Source organism: Lutra lutra, chromosome 7, assembly GCF_902655055.1.
Source record: "Lutra lutra chromosome 7, mLutLut1.2, whole genome shotgun sequence".
NCBI classification, from domain to species: Eukaryota; Metazoa; Chordata; class Mammalia; order Carnivora; family Mustelidae; genus Lutra; species Lutra lutra.
This window is the reverse complement of record NC_062284.1, coordinates 126,860,739-126,880,788: the sequence shown is the minus strand read 5'-3', so window position 1 is coordinate 126,880,788 and position 20,050 is coordinate 126,860,739. Positions and strand designations below refer to the sequence as shown.

General features: G+C 38.6%; 1 protein-coding gene across 11 annotated transcripts in view; it reads right to left on the bottom strand.

The window, feature by feature from the left end:
• The window catches only part of CEP128 (centrosomal protein 128), a 404,915-nt gene extending 386,286 nt beyond the window's left edge, over positions 1-18,629 (bottom strand). For 3 of the 11 annotated variants that reach the window (XM_047735542.1, XM_047735548.1, XM_047735547.1), the window contains exons 1-3: positions 18,437-18,625; positions 16,061-16,221; positions 2,609-2,756 (exon numbers count right to left, since the gene is read on the bottom strand). The gene's annotated coding sequence lies outside the window, so the exon portion shown is untranslated. Of the gene's footprint in view, positions 1-2,608; positions 2,757-16,060; positions 16,222-18,436 lie in introns of all 11 variants that reach the window. The other 8 variants (XR_007128480.1, XM_047735551.1, XM_047735549.1 and 5 more) reach the window with 6 other exon arrangements.
• Between the last annotated feature and the right edge of the window lie 1,421 nt (positions 18,630-20,050).

The window sequence follows — 20,050 nt, the reverse complement described above, 5'->3', positions numbered from 1 at the left end:
AGCTGGAAGCATCACAATTCAGAACTTCAAGCTATATTACAAAGCTGGGAATACCAAGATAGTATGGTACTGCCACAAAAACAGACACATAGATCAATGGACTAGAATAGAAAACCCAGAAATGGACCCTCAACTCTACAATCAACTAATCTTCAACAGAGAGGGAAAGAATTTCCAATGGAAAAAAAGACAGTCTCCAACAAATTGTGTTGGGAAAATTGGACAGCCACATGCAGAAGAATGAAACTGAACCAATTTCTTACACCATACACAAAAATAAACTCAAAATGGATTAAGGACCTCAATGTGAGACAGAAATCCATCAGAATCCTAGAGGAGAACACAGGCAGAAACCTCTTTGACCTCAACTGCAGGAACTTCTTACTAGACACGTCTCCAAGGGAAACAAAGGCAAAAATGAACTACTGGGATTTCATCAAGATCCCAAAGATACAGATGTAGTGAAAAGAAGGGCCATCTGTACCCCAATGTTTATAGCAGCAATGGCCACGGTTGCCAAACTGTGGAAAGAACCAAGATGCCCTTCAAGGGACGAATGGATAAGGAAGATGTGGTCCATATACACTATGGAGTATTATGCCTCCATCAGAAAGGATGAATACCCAACTTTTGTAGCAACATGGACAGGACTGGAAGAGATTATGCTGAGTGAAATAAGTCAAGCAGAGAGAGTCAATTATCATATGGTTTCACTTATTTGTGGAGCATAACAAATAGCATGGAGGACATGGGGAGTTAGGAGAAGGGAGTTGGGGGAAATTGCAAGGGGAGGTGAACCATGAGAGACTATGGACTCTGAAAAACAATCTGAAGGGTTTGAAGAGGTGGGGGGGGGGGTGGGTAGGAGGTTGGGGAAACCAGGTGGTGGGTATTAGAGAGGGCACGGATTGCATGGAGCACCGGGTGTGGTACAAAAACAATGAATACTGTTATGCTGAAAATAAATTTTAAAAAATGATTAATAAAAAAAAGTATTTAAATTAAATTTTTAAAAAAGATAAAAAGCTTTTGCACAGCAAAGAAAACAGTCAACAAAACAAAAGATTACTGACAGAATGGAAGAAGATATTTGCAAATGTCTTATCAAACTCAACACCCAAAGAACACTCAAGAAATGGGCAGAAGACATGAACAGGCATTTCTCCAAAGATAACATACAAATGGCCAACAGACACTTGAAAAAATACTCAGCATCAGGGAAAGACAAATCAAAACCACAATGAGATACCACCCCACACCAGTCAGAATGGCTAAACTTAACAAGTCAGGAAACAACAGATGTTGGCAAGAATGCAGAAGGGGAACCCTCTTACACTGCTGGTAGGAATGCAAACTGGTGCAGCCACTCTGGAAAATAGTATGGAGGTTCCTCAAAAAGCTGAAAATAGAGCTACCCTACGACCCAAAAACTGCACTACCAGGTATTTATCTAAAGGATATAAACGTGGTGATTCAAAGGGGCACCTGCACTGCAGTGTTTATAGCAGCAATGTCCACAACAGCTACACTATGGAAAGAGCCCAGATGTCTATGATCAGATGAATGAATAAAGAAGATGTGGTGTGTGTGTGATTATATATTTGTATGTGCATACACACGCACACAAACACACACTGGAATATTACTCAGACATTAAAAAGACTGAAATCTTGTCATTTGCAACAACATGGATGGAACTAAAGGGTATTATGATAAGTGAAATAAGTCACAGAAAGGCAAATATTGTATGATTTCACTTATATGTGGAACTTAACAAAATAGATGAACATAGAGGAAGGGAAGGAAAAATAAAACGAGATGAAAATTGAGAGGGAGGCAAACCATAAGGGGCACCAAACTTTAGGAAACAAACTGAAGGTTGCTGGAGCGGAGGTGGGTCCTGGAAGGTATAATTGTGTGATGGGCATTAAGGAGGGCACTTGATATAATGAGCACTGGGTGTTATATCCAACTCATGAATCATTAAATTCTACCACTGAAACTAATTTTTAAAAGAAAAAGAAGAAGAAGCCGCAAGTGACTCTTAACAATAGAGAACTGAAATTGAAGGTTGATGGAAGGAGGTAGATGGGGGACGGGCCAGACAGATGATGGGTATCAAAGAGGACACCTGTTGTTATGAGCAATGGGTGTTGTATATAACTGATGAATCACTGAACTCTACTCCAGAAACCAATATTGCACCCTATGTCACCTAACAAAATTTAAAATATATATAGTTATTATTTCCAATTCTGACATGTATCCTTCTAATATTTTTAATAAAATACTTAGAACATTATAAATAAAGTCTTAATACATTTTCACCCCACCCTCCACCCAGTAGTATTCCTGCCTCACATCAGGGACAATCACTAGCATGATTTTGTATTTAACTCTCCAATGTATACTTTTACTGCAGGTGAATATACCTCACAGTCTTTCTTAAGGAACACACTTTATAATCAGTTGGTAACTATTAACAAGTGAAAACATGAGGTATCTGAATTTAACTTGAAAACAGTAAAACTTAGCAGCATTAACTAAAGAACTGAACTAAATTATGTGTAATTGTCACACAATACAAAAAGAAAGATCTCTCACTTACCCCTACTAGGGATTACATACTTTTAATAAGATAAAATCACACTTTCCAGCATGAATTTCACTGGTACACACACACAAAGTCTTCGGCTATTACTTTCAATTACTCTGAGCAACAAAAGATGTTCAAACTCCTGCATCTGATGGAACTCCTGTAAAGATATCAAGATGTAAGATGAAAACGATCTGAGAATTCTGATGGCTTTTTTTAATACAAAATATGAAACATTCAGCAACCATCTAAGCGCCTTAATTATACATAAGTGTCATAAATGTTGAAGAAACATTAAAAACCCATTAAAAAAACAGAAATTAGATCATTTTCATTGTTGATAAAAATTGAGCACTTATTCCAACTACTATTGACAACTCACAAGGTCAAATGTGACCCTCGAAGCTGAGAGAGCACCCACCCTAAGTGTCACAATTCAGAAGGCAGCTGTGGTGGCAGAAATCCAACCTTATCAAAAGATGCCATGTCTCATCAGCCAGCACCACCACTCCCCAGACACAGAGCTGAAGGAGCGAGAGATAAACACCAGAGAAAAGAGCAGCTACTAGAATTGGCAAGGGGCTCGTGCCAGCCACATAATAAGAACCTGGAATGAATACATGGAGAGCCATTAAAGTAGTTCCGAAGAGCCCCTTAATATAACTGACTAAAAAAAAAAAAAAGCACAATGCAGTAAGTGCCAATTACACACACTTCATTCCATTAAGACTATTTTATTTTAGATTACAATTTTAAAAATTAATTTTAAAAATATTGAATATCCTACTATCAGTGGCATTAATAAAAATTGACCAGGTTTCTGAAAATCTCCTCCCCAGTGAAATTGTACCCAGAGCACTAGATTTATTCCATGTTGATAAAAGTTTATTGAGACTGGTCACATAAGTAAACACTATGCATGGCTATAAAAAAACTGTTCTACCTAATTAACCTAAAATGTAAATTAAACAATGAAATGCTTTTCTAGCCTATTAAGTTGTTTCCTGTTAAATAATAATATCTATGGTTAGCCAGGTTGTCAGGGAAAGAGCACTCCTTTACTGTTCTAATGGGAATGTGTAAATTGATATAAACTTGTCTGATAAAAGCAGGCAGTATGTATCAAGGGTAGTTTGTATGTATCACCTAACTAACTAGACTTCCAAAAATTTCCCCTAACAAAATCATCTGAATACATACCGAATTTATATGTAAGGATATTTACTGAGAAGTTATAATAGAGGTAAAATAAAAACTTAAATTTCAAATTATAAAAGAATGGTTAAAATACAGTAACTCTAATGCAATGAAACAGCGTACAGACACAAAAAAAGTCTATTTCTGGAGACATTTTATAGCAACACAAAGACAAAAGTATGAGTTTTGTAATAAACATCATATGCAGGCTATACATGAATATAAATTATCAGTAAACAAATTTAAAGGAGCAGGAAAAGGCAACAACAAAAGGGTAAGAAAAGAAACCAAAAGTATATTTACTATCTAGCATTTATAGTCAATTTCTATGTTTTCAAACATTCCTATCTTTCCTGATTTTTCTGCCTTTCCTGAATTTTCCATGATGACTGTATAATCAAAAAGAAAAATATAATATATACTTAAAAGAAAAAAAATATAAACATAACCTGCAGAGATAACAGATTAATAACAGGATGACAGCCTGGAAAATGTGTTTATTTTTTTTTTAAGATTTTATTTATTTATTTGACAGAGAGAGATCACAAGTAGACGGAGAGGCAGGCAGAGAGAGAGAGAGAGGGAAGCAGGCTCCCTGCTGAGCAGAGAGCCCGATGCGGGACTCGATCCCAGGACTCTGAGATCATGACCTGAGCCGAAGGCAGGGGCTTAACCCACTGAGCCACCCAGGCACCCTGGAAAATGTGTTTAAATAAAAGCTGTATTCAGAACTCCCTTTTTGTTGATAATTGTTTCCTTCTCCCAAGCAACTTTCTTGATCAACTACTGAGTCCCCTCACACCTACCTATGTGGGGTCATGTCATTAGTCCTAACCAACTGATAAGCTAAAGAAATGGGCTCACAATGTCAGTGTCTACTGTTCCATGACGAAAGAAACCATGTATCATGAGTTTATAAGCTAAAAAAATAATATTGTTTAATCATGTATGATTCCATCTTTGCAATTTTGCTGAAGGACAGTCATTAGATTCAAAAACTGACTTTCTTAAACATTCTAAATACTGGAACAAACTTAAAAGTTGAAGGACTATGTGAAAGTATACTAATGTGCACTGACATAGCTTATGCAATCAAATTCTGCTTTGAGAAACAAATTAAAAATGGGTTGAGAATGATATTTAATCACAATTACAATTTGAAGCCCAAAGAGAAATTACTAAGACGAGTAGAAAAACATCACTGTATGCTCAAGAAAAATCTATCACTATGGTTAAAGATTTAAAAGAAGAAAGTTCAGTTGGATTAGAACTCTGTTCTCAACATCATGAATTTGAGCATGACATATGTTGACAGAAAAAAAGGAAAAAAGGAGTTGCTAAAATTGAAGACTGCCTGAAGAACTCTTTCAAGAACTGTTTATTTATTTAAGAACAATTTAAACGAGTGGAATCATCTAAATCCTGGTTAAAGGTGAGAAAGGCATTTCCTTCAACTGAAGAAAAAGCAGTAATGTTCTCCGCAGCTTACTACCACCTACTGGTACAATAAAATTTCTCTTTGATGAGAAGATGATAACATTCATGCTGTCTGCTTTTCAAATGCTGAGGTTTTTCCAAGACTCTAGAAAGGACTAAGATGGGTGGCCTTGGGTGAAAGTCTCCGGAGTCTTAGAGAAAGCGGTTAGTCTGAAACCAGATGGTACAATTCTTTTTTTTTTTTTTTTTTTTTTTTTTAAAGATTTTATTTATTTATTTGACAGAGAGAGATCACAAGTAGACGGAGAGGCAGGCAGAGAGAGAGAGAGGGAAGCAGGATCTCCGCTGAGCAGAGAACCCGATGCGGGACTCGATCCCAGGACCCCGAGATCATGACCTGAGCCGAAGGCAGCGGCTTAACCCACTGAGCCACCCAGGCGCCCCCAGATGGTACAATTCTTAGAGCAGTTTATTTAGCTGTTCCCAACACATCAGTATTTAAAGGCATAAATATTGTTGCTTCTGTCTTAATGAACCTTATAAAGAAGACAGACAGCCACCAGAGCAAGTAATGAACCCTCATCAATTCACTCCCACTGAGGATCCATCAAAAACAAATGTCCATATGCAAACCTGAACAGATCAGAGAGTGCAACTACGTTCAACCCTGCAGGAGGACTGTTGGGGAGTCTTTACAAACTCAAGTCCACTTCTTTTGTTATTTGACCTAAAGAGCCGTCAGACTATCTTCATTATAATGATGCACATTTGTATGTATGAGAGCTATAATTTATTGATTCTCAAGTCTCTTTTCCTCAGAGCCAGTTTAAAACAATTAGGATTTGCAAGCTGTTCCATAAAAGATAAGCACCCAGCATCAGGGGTGATATTTCACAAAGGCTGACTACTGCATGTTAAGTAGATGATTGCTTCTGTGGCCTTCAAGTGCCTCAGCTGTCCCTGTCCAAGGCAAATGTCCCCCATGTTCAAGGTAATGATGGGGGAAGATGGGAAGTGGATGTTAAGCTTAATCGCTAACCAAGTTCAAATTTTAGAAAGTATTTCTCACTGTTTCAATAGCTGTAGGACTTGAGAGCTTTATTCTCTCCTTCAAGAGAAAAAATTAATAAGCCAGCCAAGGTTACCATGTACAATTATCAATTGTACCTGTCTTCTTTACACCAGTGCTCCTCTGTAACTTCAAACTTTCAAAAGCTTTCGGTAAGTTAATTTAGATCAAAATTAACAATCTAGTCCATCAGCCAGTTCTCTATTAAGTCAATAGATAATGTAAGACATTAGGAAACAGAATCAAAGAGATGCAATAGATTCAAGTATTCATCATTTACTCAATTGTCACCACATTAGAAATGGAAGATAAAAGTAAATTTAAAAAACCACAGTCCTTGATGGGAGAAAAAGGCTTATGAAAGTACTATACATGGTGAGCTAAGTAATATAACAAAATGTCAGGGGAGTTGGGTCAGGATCCTTTCACTCATCTGGAAGGATGAATAAAACTCTGACAGATGAGAAGGAAACTGGATCCAGTTAAAAACCATCTGTCTCAAAGGAACTATGGGGTGCCTGGGTGGCTCAGTGGGTTAAGCATCTGCCTTTGGCTCAGGTCATGATCCTGGGGTTCTGGGATGGAGCCCCTTATTGGGCTCCCTGCTCAGTAGGGAGTCTGCTTCTTCCTCTCTCTCTTTACCTCCCCACAGTCATGCTCTCTTACTCGCTCTGCTCTCTGTCAATTAAATAAACAAAAAATATTTTTAAAAAAATTTTTTTAGGGGCACCCGGGTGGCTCAGTGGGTTAAAGCCTCTGCCTTCGGCTCAGGTCATGATCCCAGGGTCCTGGGATCAAGCCCCACATCGTGCTCTCTGCTCTGCAGGGAGCCTGCTTCCTCCTCTCTCTCTCTCTCTCTCTCTCTGCCTGCCTCTCTGCCTACTTGTGATCTCTGTCTGTCAAATAAATAAATAAAATCTTAAAATATATATATATGTATATATATATACATATATATATATTTTTTTAAAGGAACTAAAGAAGGTACAAATAAACAAAGCTCTCACATCCTTTCACCAGTGCGTAAATTTAACTGTCTCCAGATATTCATAAATGTCCCGGGGGCAGAAGTAAGGAGGGGTTGGGTTGTTTAAATCATCCCCAGTTAAGAACTTTTTAGAAAATTAACACTTACACACACACACACACACACACACACACACGGTCTGATTCTTTACTGTATATTCCCTTACTCCTTTTGCTGTCATGCTTTTCCTCTCACACACACACACACTTCCACACTCTTCTACTCAATGGGTGAAGCCAGGCAGGCTTAGCCCCCCGGCTACATTTTGCTCCCTTTACTCCAATATCTCTGGGTTCAAGTACAGAGTCCCAGGAACCAATGCCCAGCCAGCAGGGAGCAGGGGTGTTCTGAGAAACGGCAATGCAGCATACAAATTGACAGCTTATTTAGACATGGAGAAAAAAACTAGTAGCTGCTCAGATAATTATGTATGTGCCAGTTGATAAAAAATCAGTGCTGTTTTAAAAGAAAATAAAGTTACTTAATAACCCCCTCTCTGTCTCACAATCAGAATGCTACAGATATTTTAGATTTACACACCTACACACTTCTAAAATAAATGAAGTAGTTGATAAAATTAAACAGAAAGTAAAACATGTCAATATAAAAAACAACAAATGAACACTCAAGAAAAAAAAAATTACAGAAAAAAGGATGCTAACAAACCCAAGATGGATTTATTACTCTCAACTAAACCCTAGATTTGCGCTCCTACATTTATTTGCCAACCAAAAAAAAAAAAAAAAAAAATTACAATATTCCCAAAAAAGTGGATAAGAATGAAGTTCTCTGGGGGTACAGATGACCTCTACTAATTGTCCAAACTGCTTCAGACTGGGTAAGATAACAGCATAACAGCATGGACAAAGATGGCACTAGCATACCCAAGTTTCTGACACCATCTTGTTTACATTGGAGGATGAAAACTGGAAGACTAATACCAAATCTAGGCAACCAACATGTACTTAAAAATAACGCTCACTGTGTAACTTTGAAGCTTTAATTTTTTTTTAAAGATTTAATTTGAAAACAAAGAGATTTCACATTAGAATTCCAATTTCCAGCTTCTCTTAAAAAAATTCAGAGATGTAGCAACACGGGGAGGTAACTTCTCATGGCAACATGGACTTAGTACCTGCTCTAGAGTCAGGAACCCACCTTCCTGTTTTCCCCAGTCCCCACTGGACCAGCTTCGCACGGTGAACTACGTGACTGGCCCCACTTAGCAGCTGAGATTGCAACTTTATTTTAGGTAAAGAACCAAGACAAAGGAAGTTTACCAGTCTTCCCCAGTTAAAAATGAGCAATTTGATCATGAAGAATGAATCAAGGTTAAATGCTCAAAAGCTAATGCTTTCCTCTACAAACAAGAAGAAAAAGTGGATAATAGAACTTTGATATTAGCCATCCCTGTAGACTATAAAACCAGAAGGATATACTACTACTGAGCAGAAGGATTAAAACTACTTAGAATGTTTCCCTACTGTATAGATCAGAAAGTACTTTCAGAACAAAAGTGTACTACAGTGCATAATTTGGCTCTCATTCTTCAACCCTCCTTGTACACACTGCCTTCCTACAATAGATGGAGTTATCTGCCCATGGAGTTACCAGCCTCCTGCCATTCTCCCATCACCATGAGAATGTGCTCAGGCTATGCTGTTGGAAGGTATGGGATCCACAGTTGCCCAGTGGCTTCCAGCTTAGATCAACAGATCAGCCGGCCGAACACAAACACAATTAGTGAGTCTAGGGATGAGAAGCAGACAACTTAGCTAACCCATCACACAAGCAATCAACACGTATTGTTGTATGCCTCCAAGGTTTGATTTGTTATGCAGTAAAAGCTAACTGAAAAATACAGTTTACAAATAAATCATTTATTTGGTTCAGAAGATGGTTAATTTCCTGAAGTTTCCTCTTAAGCCTACTCTCCATGAGAAAACTGGTTGGTTTCAGGCTGTCTTCTAATGGTAGAAGAAAGAAAGGACAGATTCAACTTAGGATTCAGAAAGTAAACATAAGCAACTGATAAAACATGTGAAAAGCTAGTAATTTTTGAGAAAAAATTCTAAACTACCATAAATAGCAGTTGGAGATATTTGTTCTCTGTAAAACATTAAAAAGGAACAAGCAATTTCTTAAGTATATTACGAAGTACACTTGTTCTCTTCCTCCTTGTTTTTAAAGTATAGAAAGAGGGATGCCTCAGTGTAGGTTAAGTGGCTGCCTTCAGCAGGTCTCAGGGTACCATAAAGGGCTCCTTGCTCAGGGGGGAACCTGCTTCTGCCTCTGCCTGTTTCTTTTTTTTTTTTTTAAGGTTTTATTTATTCATTTGTCAGAGAGAGAGAGAGTGCTCACAAGCAGGCAGAGTGGCAGGCAGCTGCCTCTGCCTACCACTCCGCCTGCTTGTGCTCTCTGACAAATAAATACATTAAAATCTTTAAAGTATAAAAAGAAACTCCTCTTGACTTTCCTAGTGAACAAAAAAACATTAAAAATTTTAAGAAAATATTTATTGCTATTTATGCCTTAGATTTGCATATTGCTCTATGGCTTACAAAGCCTTTTCATTAGTCTTTTCTCTCTTGATCTCCATTTCAATCCAGTAAAGTTGGTACAATTACAACCCATTGCTTTTGCTGCCTTTAGAAAAACAAAGCTTTGAGTAAAATCCTTGTCTGTGAGGACTCTGCTAAAAGGCTGCAATAACAGAAATGGATTCCACATGTTCTGTCTCTAAACTAGTGCTTTTTGCACTGCATCCTATATATTAAAAAACTATGTAAACTCCAAATACATTGCCCAATCGCTGAAATGTTTTCTTTGTCTTCCCCTACCATATTTCTTATGACCCACCCTCTCGCTCCAAGAAATGCACCTAGGGCCAGAATATTTCATATGTACTTGTTTAAAGGTTAATATGATGAATATAAGATAATAAAGTACTAAAAAGGTGCTGTAAACCCAACTTACTACTGCTATTTTAAGATGTCTTTCAAATAATCCTTCTTCTTGTTAAGAATATTTACAACACATTTCAGGAAGAAAAGTGTACCTATTTTTTAAGAAACCATACCCTAAAAACTTAAACTTTAAAAAAAGATATTATCTTCATGGTGTATACATATTTTCTGTTTCTCTTTTTCTGCCACTCTCAATACCCAGACTTCTCTCTTGTCCCATTATTCTTTTACTTTGCATCTTTAGATCTTTCCTTTAACTCTTTTATGATGAAAAAAAAAATGGAATATATTTCTATTGTACTTATGGATATGTTTACTCTAGAGTTTTAGAAGTGGATAAATAGAATGATTTGTATATTCTTTCCAAAATATTAAAAAAAACACACACTTACAAAATTTATTTTAAAAAGGTCATTGGAGTTCTTAAGTTTGACTTGAACCATGAACTGTTTCTCGGAATGTTTTTAAAAGCATGAATAAAAATGTTAAAACCTATAGGGTTAGAAAGGAATCCAATTATAATGAAACGCACTACAGTATCACTGAAAACCAATTACATTTAAAAGTTAAATTACTCTGGGTACATAGAAGTAGACCCTGGTTAAAAACCTCAATTTCAAAACCCTTCAGGAAAAAAAAAAAAAAGTTGAAATATTAATGCTGAATAACTAAGGCTTTCACATAACAGCTTATCATGTGACAATAACCCTACAAAGTACTACTGTCATCACAATATATACATAAGAGGCTTAAAGAAGCTAAGTATGAGTCTCCAAATTTATATATAGCTCCCATGACAAGGCTGTCTTGAACCTTTCTCCAATGCCCACATTTCTATTTATCCCTTCTCATTGCCACTGCAACCAATCATCATTTGGACTTTTCTCAACTCAGTCCTAGCCACCAAAATGGTTTCTCTAACTGTGAGTCTTTTTCTAGCCTTTCCAACTCTCAAGGACACATCACTGCCCATATAAGATTGAGTCTAAGTTCTTGAATCAGGAATTCAAGACCCTCAGCTAGCCACTCTCCTCTCCAACAAAAGAACCATAGAAAACATAAGGTCTGCATTCGGCTCTTGATCCCAACTATTCTCCTATCACTTCCCTCCCTTCCTAATATTGTGAGTTCTGTCTAGAACACCTTCTGCTGTGTACTATTGCCACTTAACAAAATTTCACTCATCTTTCCAGGCATAGCACAAATAATACAGTCTCAGTGAAGCCTTCCATCTCCAGCCAAAAGGGATCTTTCTATCCTCAACATTCTTATAGCTCTATAATCATAGCAAGACATTTATTAAACATGTCCTTACTGTAACTGTTTGTGTCATGGAATTTTCCTTCAATTCCTCAAATATAACAAATATGGCATACTCATTTCCCTGCCGGATTCATAGCCTAGAACCTTCTTTTCACTCCTTTCCCTTACTAACTCTTACTTTTTCCTTCAAATCTCAGTTTACAGGAAACTTCCCTTAAAAAGCTTTCCTTCACTGCCCCGTCCCAACTCTGGGCAAAGTACCCACAGTGAATACAACTTCATCTCAGCCCATGGACTGCTAACTGGCTGTTTACTGGTCTGTTCCCTCAGTAGACTCTAAATTTCATCAGAGACTCCATTTACTTTGTTCATGGTTGTGTTTCAATACCTTGCATAGTGCTGGGCATGTAGTTGGAACATTTTTAAATGAATTTACAATTAAATTGTCTTTATTACCCTAATTAATCCAGAGACAAATTTCAAAGAACAGGACTTCACAAATAGCATGTACTAATTAAATAACAGCTGCATGAAATAATTCTAGTGGTAAATGGCCTAAATTATCTTAAGCCTTCAAACAATATGTACTGAACTGAAAAAACAGTGTAAATATGAATACTTGATAATGTGTCTGTTTAAGGTAAACAAGGACAAACATTTCAAATTGACTTGAATACATGTATTAAAACTTATAAGTGAATCAAATTTAGAGAGTTTCCTTGACTTACTACAAATCACTTTAGTTTATCATTGTCATTTGCAGCTACCTGCATTCCTCAATTTTTATTTTTCTGTACTATGGAGCTCTTAAACTCCCAATTACTTAGGGTCTTTATCATCTGGGTCCATTCTCAGTACTGCTTCAATGTACCAATCACTGCTCACAGGTAAACCTATTTTGCCATTTTTTTTTAAAGATTTTATTTATTTATTTGACAGAGAGAGATCACAAGTAGGCAGAGAGAGGAGGAAGCAGGCTTCCCCCTGAGCAGAGAGCCCGATGCGGGGCTCGATCCCAGGACCCTGAGATCATGACCTGAGCCGAAGGCAGAGGCTTTAACCAACTGAGTTACCCAGGCGCCCCTATTTTGCCATTTTAAAGCCTTCACTCTCCCACCATCAAGCTTTTTCTTTCTTTCTATGATCTATAAAATTTGCCTATCTCTTCTTCCTTTAAAAAACTATCATAGGGCTTTTAGTGTTTGGGTCAGAGGAGGCCAAGGTGCAACTGCCTTCAGTCATCCTAAATCCAAGTTCATCCAACACTAGCCATTTCCACCATGCCACCTAGGTTTGACTTCAACAAGATCAAACTCGTGTACCTTATGTGCACTGGTGTGGAAGTCAGTACCATGTCTGCCCTGGCCCCGGAAGATGGGCCCTTGGGGTCTGAATTAAGTAGGACCTTCTGTCTCTGCCCTGATTATCAAAACCCTCAAGGAATCACCAAGAGAAAAAAACAGAAAAACATTAACCACAGTGGACATATTACTTTTGATGAGACTGTCAACATTGTCTAAAAGATCTGTCATGGATCTTTAGCCAGAGAACTCTCTGGAACCGTTAAAGAGATCCTAGGGATTGTCCAATCTGTGAGCTGCAATGTTGATGGCTGGCACCCTCATGACATCAAGAGGCAGTGCAGTGGAATGCCCAACTACTTAAAAACTACAGAGGAGGGGGGCCTGAGTGGCTCAGGGGGTTAAGCCACGCCTTCGGTTCAGGTCATGATCTCAGGGTCCTGGGAGCAAGCCCCACATTGGGCTCTCTGCTTAGCGGGGAGCCTGCTTCCCCCTCTCTCTCTATCTGCCCCTCTGCCTACTCGTGATCTCTCTGTCAAATACATAAATAAGATCTTTAAAAAAAAAAAAAAAAAAGAACTACAAAGGGAAATATTTCAACAATGGATCATTTGACAACCAAGTAAATAAATACTAATCATAGGTCACTTCTTCAATGACATCTCTCTTCATTCAGAAAAGCCTAGTTCAGGGCTTACTTACTTTAATTCATCCCTCCATTCACCTCTAAGCTCATTCTTCCATGAGCACTCACTCATTCATTCATGAGCATTTACATGGCAAATCTGATGCACAGGGTAGACTCTAAATGTTCATCAGCTAACTGGATTCATGTAACCACAAATACTCCCATCTCCTAAACACTCCAAGCACCAGCTTGTACAGATCTATGTTAAGAGTTATAAGAATTTCAGGGAGGTGTACATATCTGAGAAAGGCCTGATCAGTCTCTTAGGATCATTGGTAACAATTAATAACAAGACACCAGAAACAAGGTTAAAAATCTAAAGGACAAACACAGAAAAATATTTGTAATATGTGAGAATGAAGGGATTAATCATCTCTTTTAAAAAATGGAAAAAAAAAAAAAAAAAAAAAAAACAACAGTGCAGTATTAAAGGATACGAAAGGATATGTAAACAGGCTATTCACAGAACATACACAGCCCTAACATACAATGTGCTTTATTTCCCTAACAATTGCAAATTAAAATGATAAAATCATATTCTTGTTTCTCCGTTTTGTGCAGATGAAAAAAAGCGTTGGCATGGGTACACCTTGCTTTAAGAGTATTAACTAGAATAATTTTTCAGGGCGCCTGAGTGGTTCAGTTGGTTAAGTGTCTACCTTCAGCTTGGGTCATGATCTCAGAGTCCTGGGATCCAGCCCTGCATGGGCTCCCTGTTCAGTTGGGAGTCTGCTTCTCCCTCCCCCTCTCCCCTTCCCTGTCTCTCCTGTGTGTGTGTGTGTGTGTGTGTGTGTGTGCATGCACATGCTCTCTCTCAAATAAATAAAATCTTTTTGTGTGTGTGCTTTTAATTTCTATTTGGGATTCACTTGATGAGGACTACTGCGTAGATTGGTCACTTCACTACTGATATATAAAATCTTTTATAAATAAATAACATAGACTAACTTTTCTGGAAAAAACTGGCAAGACAAAAATAAGTAATATGTATGTTTTGATTCAGAGATTTTATAATAAATATTATTCCGGGCACCTGGGTGGCTCAGTGGGTTAAAGCCTCTGCCTTCGGCTCAGGTCATGATCCCAGGGTCCTGGGATGGAGCCCCGCATCGGGCTCTCTGCTCAGCAGGGAGCCTGCTTCCCCTTCTCTCTCTGCCTGAGTCTCTGCCTACTTGTAATCTCTGTCTGTCAAATGAATAAATCTTTTAAAATAAATAAATAAATAAATAAATATTATTCCAAAAAAATAAAAGCAGATGAATGTATACATTTTACCTTTGGGTGTGTGTATAATTTCACTGCAGAATTAGTAAAGAGAATAGATAAATAAATAAACAAGAAAAAACAAATAATACATTAAATGCATCCAGTCGTTGAGATACTGGTAGCAGTTAAAACAGACAAGATAGAAATTTATGTGCTAACATGTAATGCATTAACAAGAAAGAAAAACACACCATAAAATAGTATGAACAGACTGGAAACATTTCATAAGAGAATCAAACTAGTGACAATATTAGACGGATAACAATGAACCCTAGATTATTTTCATATTATTCCCAGATGTATCAAGACAGCAGTTCAGAACTTCTGGGCTAGATTATTCTTATCAGGCCCCGCCACCTCTAAAATTCCTTAATTCTAAGAATTTTGTACAACATAGATCTTGTACATGGTGTTATTGCAAGGTCCCAATGCATCCCCCCTCTATATTGAAGGGCCCTTTATCAAAATGCAATATGAAAATATTAGGGCTCCTGGGTGGCTCAGTCGATTGAGCATCCCACTGTTGGTTTCAGCTTAGGTTATGATCTCAAGGTTGTGGGATCAAGCCCCGCATCAGGCTCCATGGTTAATAAAGAGTGTGCTTAAGATTCTCTCTGTCCCTCTCCCTTAGCCCCACCCCCCCAAATAATAAATAAATCTTTAAAGAAAAAAAGGCTAATAGACCCCTTTGAACATATAAAGAGATAAGTAACAGTCAACACAGCTTATATAGTATATCTAATCTAAAAATGCTAACTGTAAATCAAATCTGATTAGAGAACAATCATAAACATCAATGCAGCCTCTTTGCAGGGGTCAGGGCTGGGATTTGTCAAAAGATCTGGGGAAAAAGACCACTGTTTTGGCTCCAGATAGCAAGCAAGTAAAAAAAAAAAAAATCTATCTGAACCTCCACTGCCTCAATTGCAAAATGAAAATAAGAATTAAAGTATTATATCAATAACAGGTAAAAGGTGCTTAAAACATTGCTTGGGACAAAATAGGTTCTCAAATACTTGTCTAACAGAAACAGTTACATCATTGTTGCTTTTAAGTTATCTAGTTTGTTGCCCTGAATTTTTGTAACATCAAATCTGTTTGTTCATCTGAACTTTGGTCACCCCTTTCACAACCATCCTATCTTTATACTGCAGGTTAGAAAGGAGTTTCTTGCCCCCCAAAAGTCCATCTCTTAGCTACCCTGTGTGAAAATCTGTTAACTCAGAAACTTAGGGAGAAAGCCTACTTACAAAGCACACCCCCAAAACTCCGTGTTGTTCTCCTCTGTGTTCTCCTCAGGGCTCTTCTTAGGCACATATGTCTGCCTCCTATCATTTCTTCATGAGGTTCAGGGCAAAAGGCCTCGTCAAGTAGATGATCTTTGGTCGCCCCTATGCTTTCCCCAAACCACCTACAGATAAATGAAACAAGGGGGTAAGACACAACTACAACTTTAATTTTTTTATATATAATAAAGGATGAAAATAAGCTCACCCTCACCATGCACAATTTACAGCATAACAGACAACAGAGAAAATGTTCCTTGTGTCATGCAAAAGCCCCAGTGAACTCATAGGAATTCTTCACATCCAAGTATCCAGCCAGCATACTCTTCACTGGTCACTTCCACTCATGCCTGGTCACCCCTTGGGCTGGCCTAGTGTGAACTGTAGCCCAAGTCTGGCTAAAAATACTGTCCCTGAGCACGTCTATCTGTGAGTGAACTCACTAAGGCAGGCAATGAAGTTAACATGTTACTTTTGAATTTAAAAGCCCAATTCTAGAGGTGCCTGGGTGGCTCAGTGGGTTAAAGCCTCTGCCTTCAGCTCAGGTAATGATCCCAGGGTCCTGGGATGGAGCCCTGCATCGGGCTCTCTGCTCAACGGGGAGCCTGCTTCCTCCTCTCTCTATCTGCCTGCCTCTCTACCTACTTGTGAGCTCTCTGTCAAATAAATAAGTTAATTAAATCTTAAAAAAAAAAAAAAGAGCCCAATTCTATTTCTAAGCCAGTAATGAACTATCTACTAGCATACGTCAAGGAAATATTTTATAAGCTGCCCAACTCTTCCCACATTTAGTACTGCAAAACAATAAGTAAAAGTAAAATGTCTTTGGTGGTAAGACAGAGCTCTGGACAGAAATATTTTCAATTCTTTGTGACTGCTTTCAAAGCAGTCAGGAAGGGGCGCCTGGGTGGCTCAGTGAGTTAAACCTCTGCCTTCTGCTCAGGTCATGACCTCAGGGTCCTGGAATCGAGCCCTGCATGGAGCCCTGCATTGGGCTCTCTGCTCAGTGGGGATCCTGCTTACCCCTTTCTCTCTGCCTGCTGCTCTGCCTACTTGTGATCTCTCTCTTTCTGTCAAACAAATAAATAGATTAAAAAAAAATTTTTTTTAAGAAGTAGTTCTGGGAATACATATATAAACAACCGAAGAAAAATGCACTCTGCAAAAATTAAATCAAAATAAACTGTCAGAGAGTTCAAAGTGACCCATGTCATGCAATGACAGAGAAGACACGGGTAACATACACACACTATGCACTCATCTAACAAAGAGGCAAACTTCCCAAGGTAAGTCATACAAACAACCAAATTTTTCTGTACCAGTGTGAAATGGATGAAGTTTTAAGCTTCTCTCTATCCTGCCAATACAGCAGTCACTAGCCACATGTGGCTACTGAGCTCTTAAAATCTGGGGTGTTCCAAATGATGTGTGCTGTAAATGTAAAACATGTAACAGATTGTGAAGACTTAGTGCCATTGAAAAAATTGTTTTAAAATGTAAAATATCTCAGAAAGATTCATTTGGCTACATGTTAAAATGAAAAAGTTCTGGATATACTGTGCTAAATAAATTCTTAAAATTAATTTCACCAGTTTCTTTTTACTTCTTTAACGTGAGTACTAGAAAATTTAAAACTTGTGTGTGTGGCTCATCTTATATTTCTATAACCGAGCACAGTCCTGCAGAATTAAAACAAATAAATAACAAATACTGACCCTTCCACTGTGTCAGACCATGTGTGAAATACCCTACACCCTACTCAGAACAAGGCTGCAAAGTGGTTTTACAAGACATCTGCCTAAGTGACCGAGCTTCGTCAAACCAATAAAGGATGCAGCTGGCATTCAATGTGAGGTGTTCCTACGAAATAATTTAAGTAAGGGACTGTTAACACCCAACTTCCACGATGGCCTAGGAAAGCCAGGTGGCTAATACAGCGTTCCCGAAAGCAGCACTTTTGTAACCACAGAACAGGTACAAAACGTCGTTATATCCCAGGCAAGTTAACACCAGAATGAGCCCAATATCCTTGACAGCTCAGGCTTCGCAGCTGCCGGCACCAAGACTACCGGCTCCCCACAAAAGGCCTCTGTAGTTCAAATTCCCCGGATAACCTAACCACGACCGGACCGTAAACACTCATGCTGAGGAAGGGGCGTGGGGACACTTGGCACGCTGTCTCCCCCCACCCTCACGCACTCCACCCTTCCACCGCCACACCCAGATTTCCGCAGCTTTGCCGTCCCCACCTCTGGGACTAGTGGAAGAAGGACCTAAAACTTCTAAAATAGAATAGGGAAGTAGTAAAGAAAGGGTGAGAAGGCGGTTGGGGGCAGGTACCTGAGACAGAAGAGGACCCCAGGTCCTTAAAGCCGGATCATCGCCGAGGCCCCTCCCGGCTCCCACGGCCGCCAGCGACCCAGAAGGTGCAACTGACCTGACGCTGCGGCGCAACCGACTGTGCTCTCCCCAGACTCGCAGCTATGGCAACTTGAACTAGCCGCCTAGCCACGGCGAGAGTACAAGACCCCGCTGCTGCCGCTTGGCCCTCTGGGAGTTGTAGTCCATCTTGTCCTCAAAAGTAAGGAGCCATCAAGAGAGTTGCCCGAAGAGAAACTTCAAATCCCAGGATGCCATATGACTGGATTTAGGGCAACTTTCCCGGAAGAAGCCGGATTAGCTGGCACCTGAGTCCCTAGGCCGCGCCCTCTTGCCCTGTTCTTTTTTCTTAAAGGGCCAGTAGATTTTATAGGCAGGAAACACCTGATCGTGAGTTAGCTGCCTTGCCCCGGATCGTAATTTATTCAGAAAAGTCTAAAACATTCACTTTTTAAAAAATAAGAAAAATTCAAAGTAGTTGCAATAATAACTGACTCCGTTTCTTTTACTCCTTTCAGAATAGAGAAGAGTACTTTCCAGAAGTGAAATGTACAAATCCCCTTAATACCAGAGCCCAGCATCTTTTTCCGAAGGCTCACAAATTCTTAGAACTGCAAGAGAACAGAAATTACCTAGTCAAACCCTTTAGGTCTGGAAGGAGTGACTTACTCAAGATCCCATAACTCATTAACAGCAAACCAAACAGGGGCTACATTCAGTCTAGGGTGTCATCTCCTCAGTCATTCTAGAAGATGAGAGAGACATATTCCACCAAGTAGAAGTTGGTTTCAGTCGGGGCGGGGGGCTAATAAAAACCCCAGCAAAGAATTCAACTTTGGAAAAGCTATGAAGAAGTGAAAATCAATTAGTCATGTAGAGCCTCATTTCCTCGTGTTCTACCAAAAAAACCATTGATCACTTCCTCCTCAACGCTAAAATCAAAATTTGCTTTATCTGCGAAAGCTTTCCTGGCTACTTCAAGAAAACCTAGATCGCATTCGATGCAGTTTCCCTATTTTGTGCTGTAATTATCCATTTCCCATTACATCAAACTCAGCCCTTCAAAGGCAGGGGCCAGACCTTTTCAAATCAGTATCTCTTTTCTCAGTCTTCCTCACTTCACCTCTCCCTCTCTCTCTCCACCTCCCCTCCACCATACATACACAAAATCATCAATAATTAGCATACAAATTTGATATATTCAAATAATTCAATTATTTTCTCTATCCAGCATTGAGGGGTAAAGTTTATTTCTAACCAGTTTGAACATAAAATAATTCTTCTAAAAATTACCTATGTATTTTCATATCTTCAAGCTGCTTGCTCATAGTTTTATTCAAGAATATATTCCACCTGATACAGAGATTAAGATAATTCAAAACAGCCATAAAATTTTCCCAAATGCATGCAGAAACATAATAACTCTGCATTTTAATTTTTCAAAACAATCATATTCATTCATGTAATTCAACAAATGTATGCCATCTTTCTAGCAACCAAACACCTGGATTACACCTAAAGATGCAATAATCATGAAGAGATGAACAACAGCTTCTTTGCCTTCATGTTGCTGAG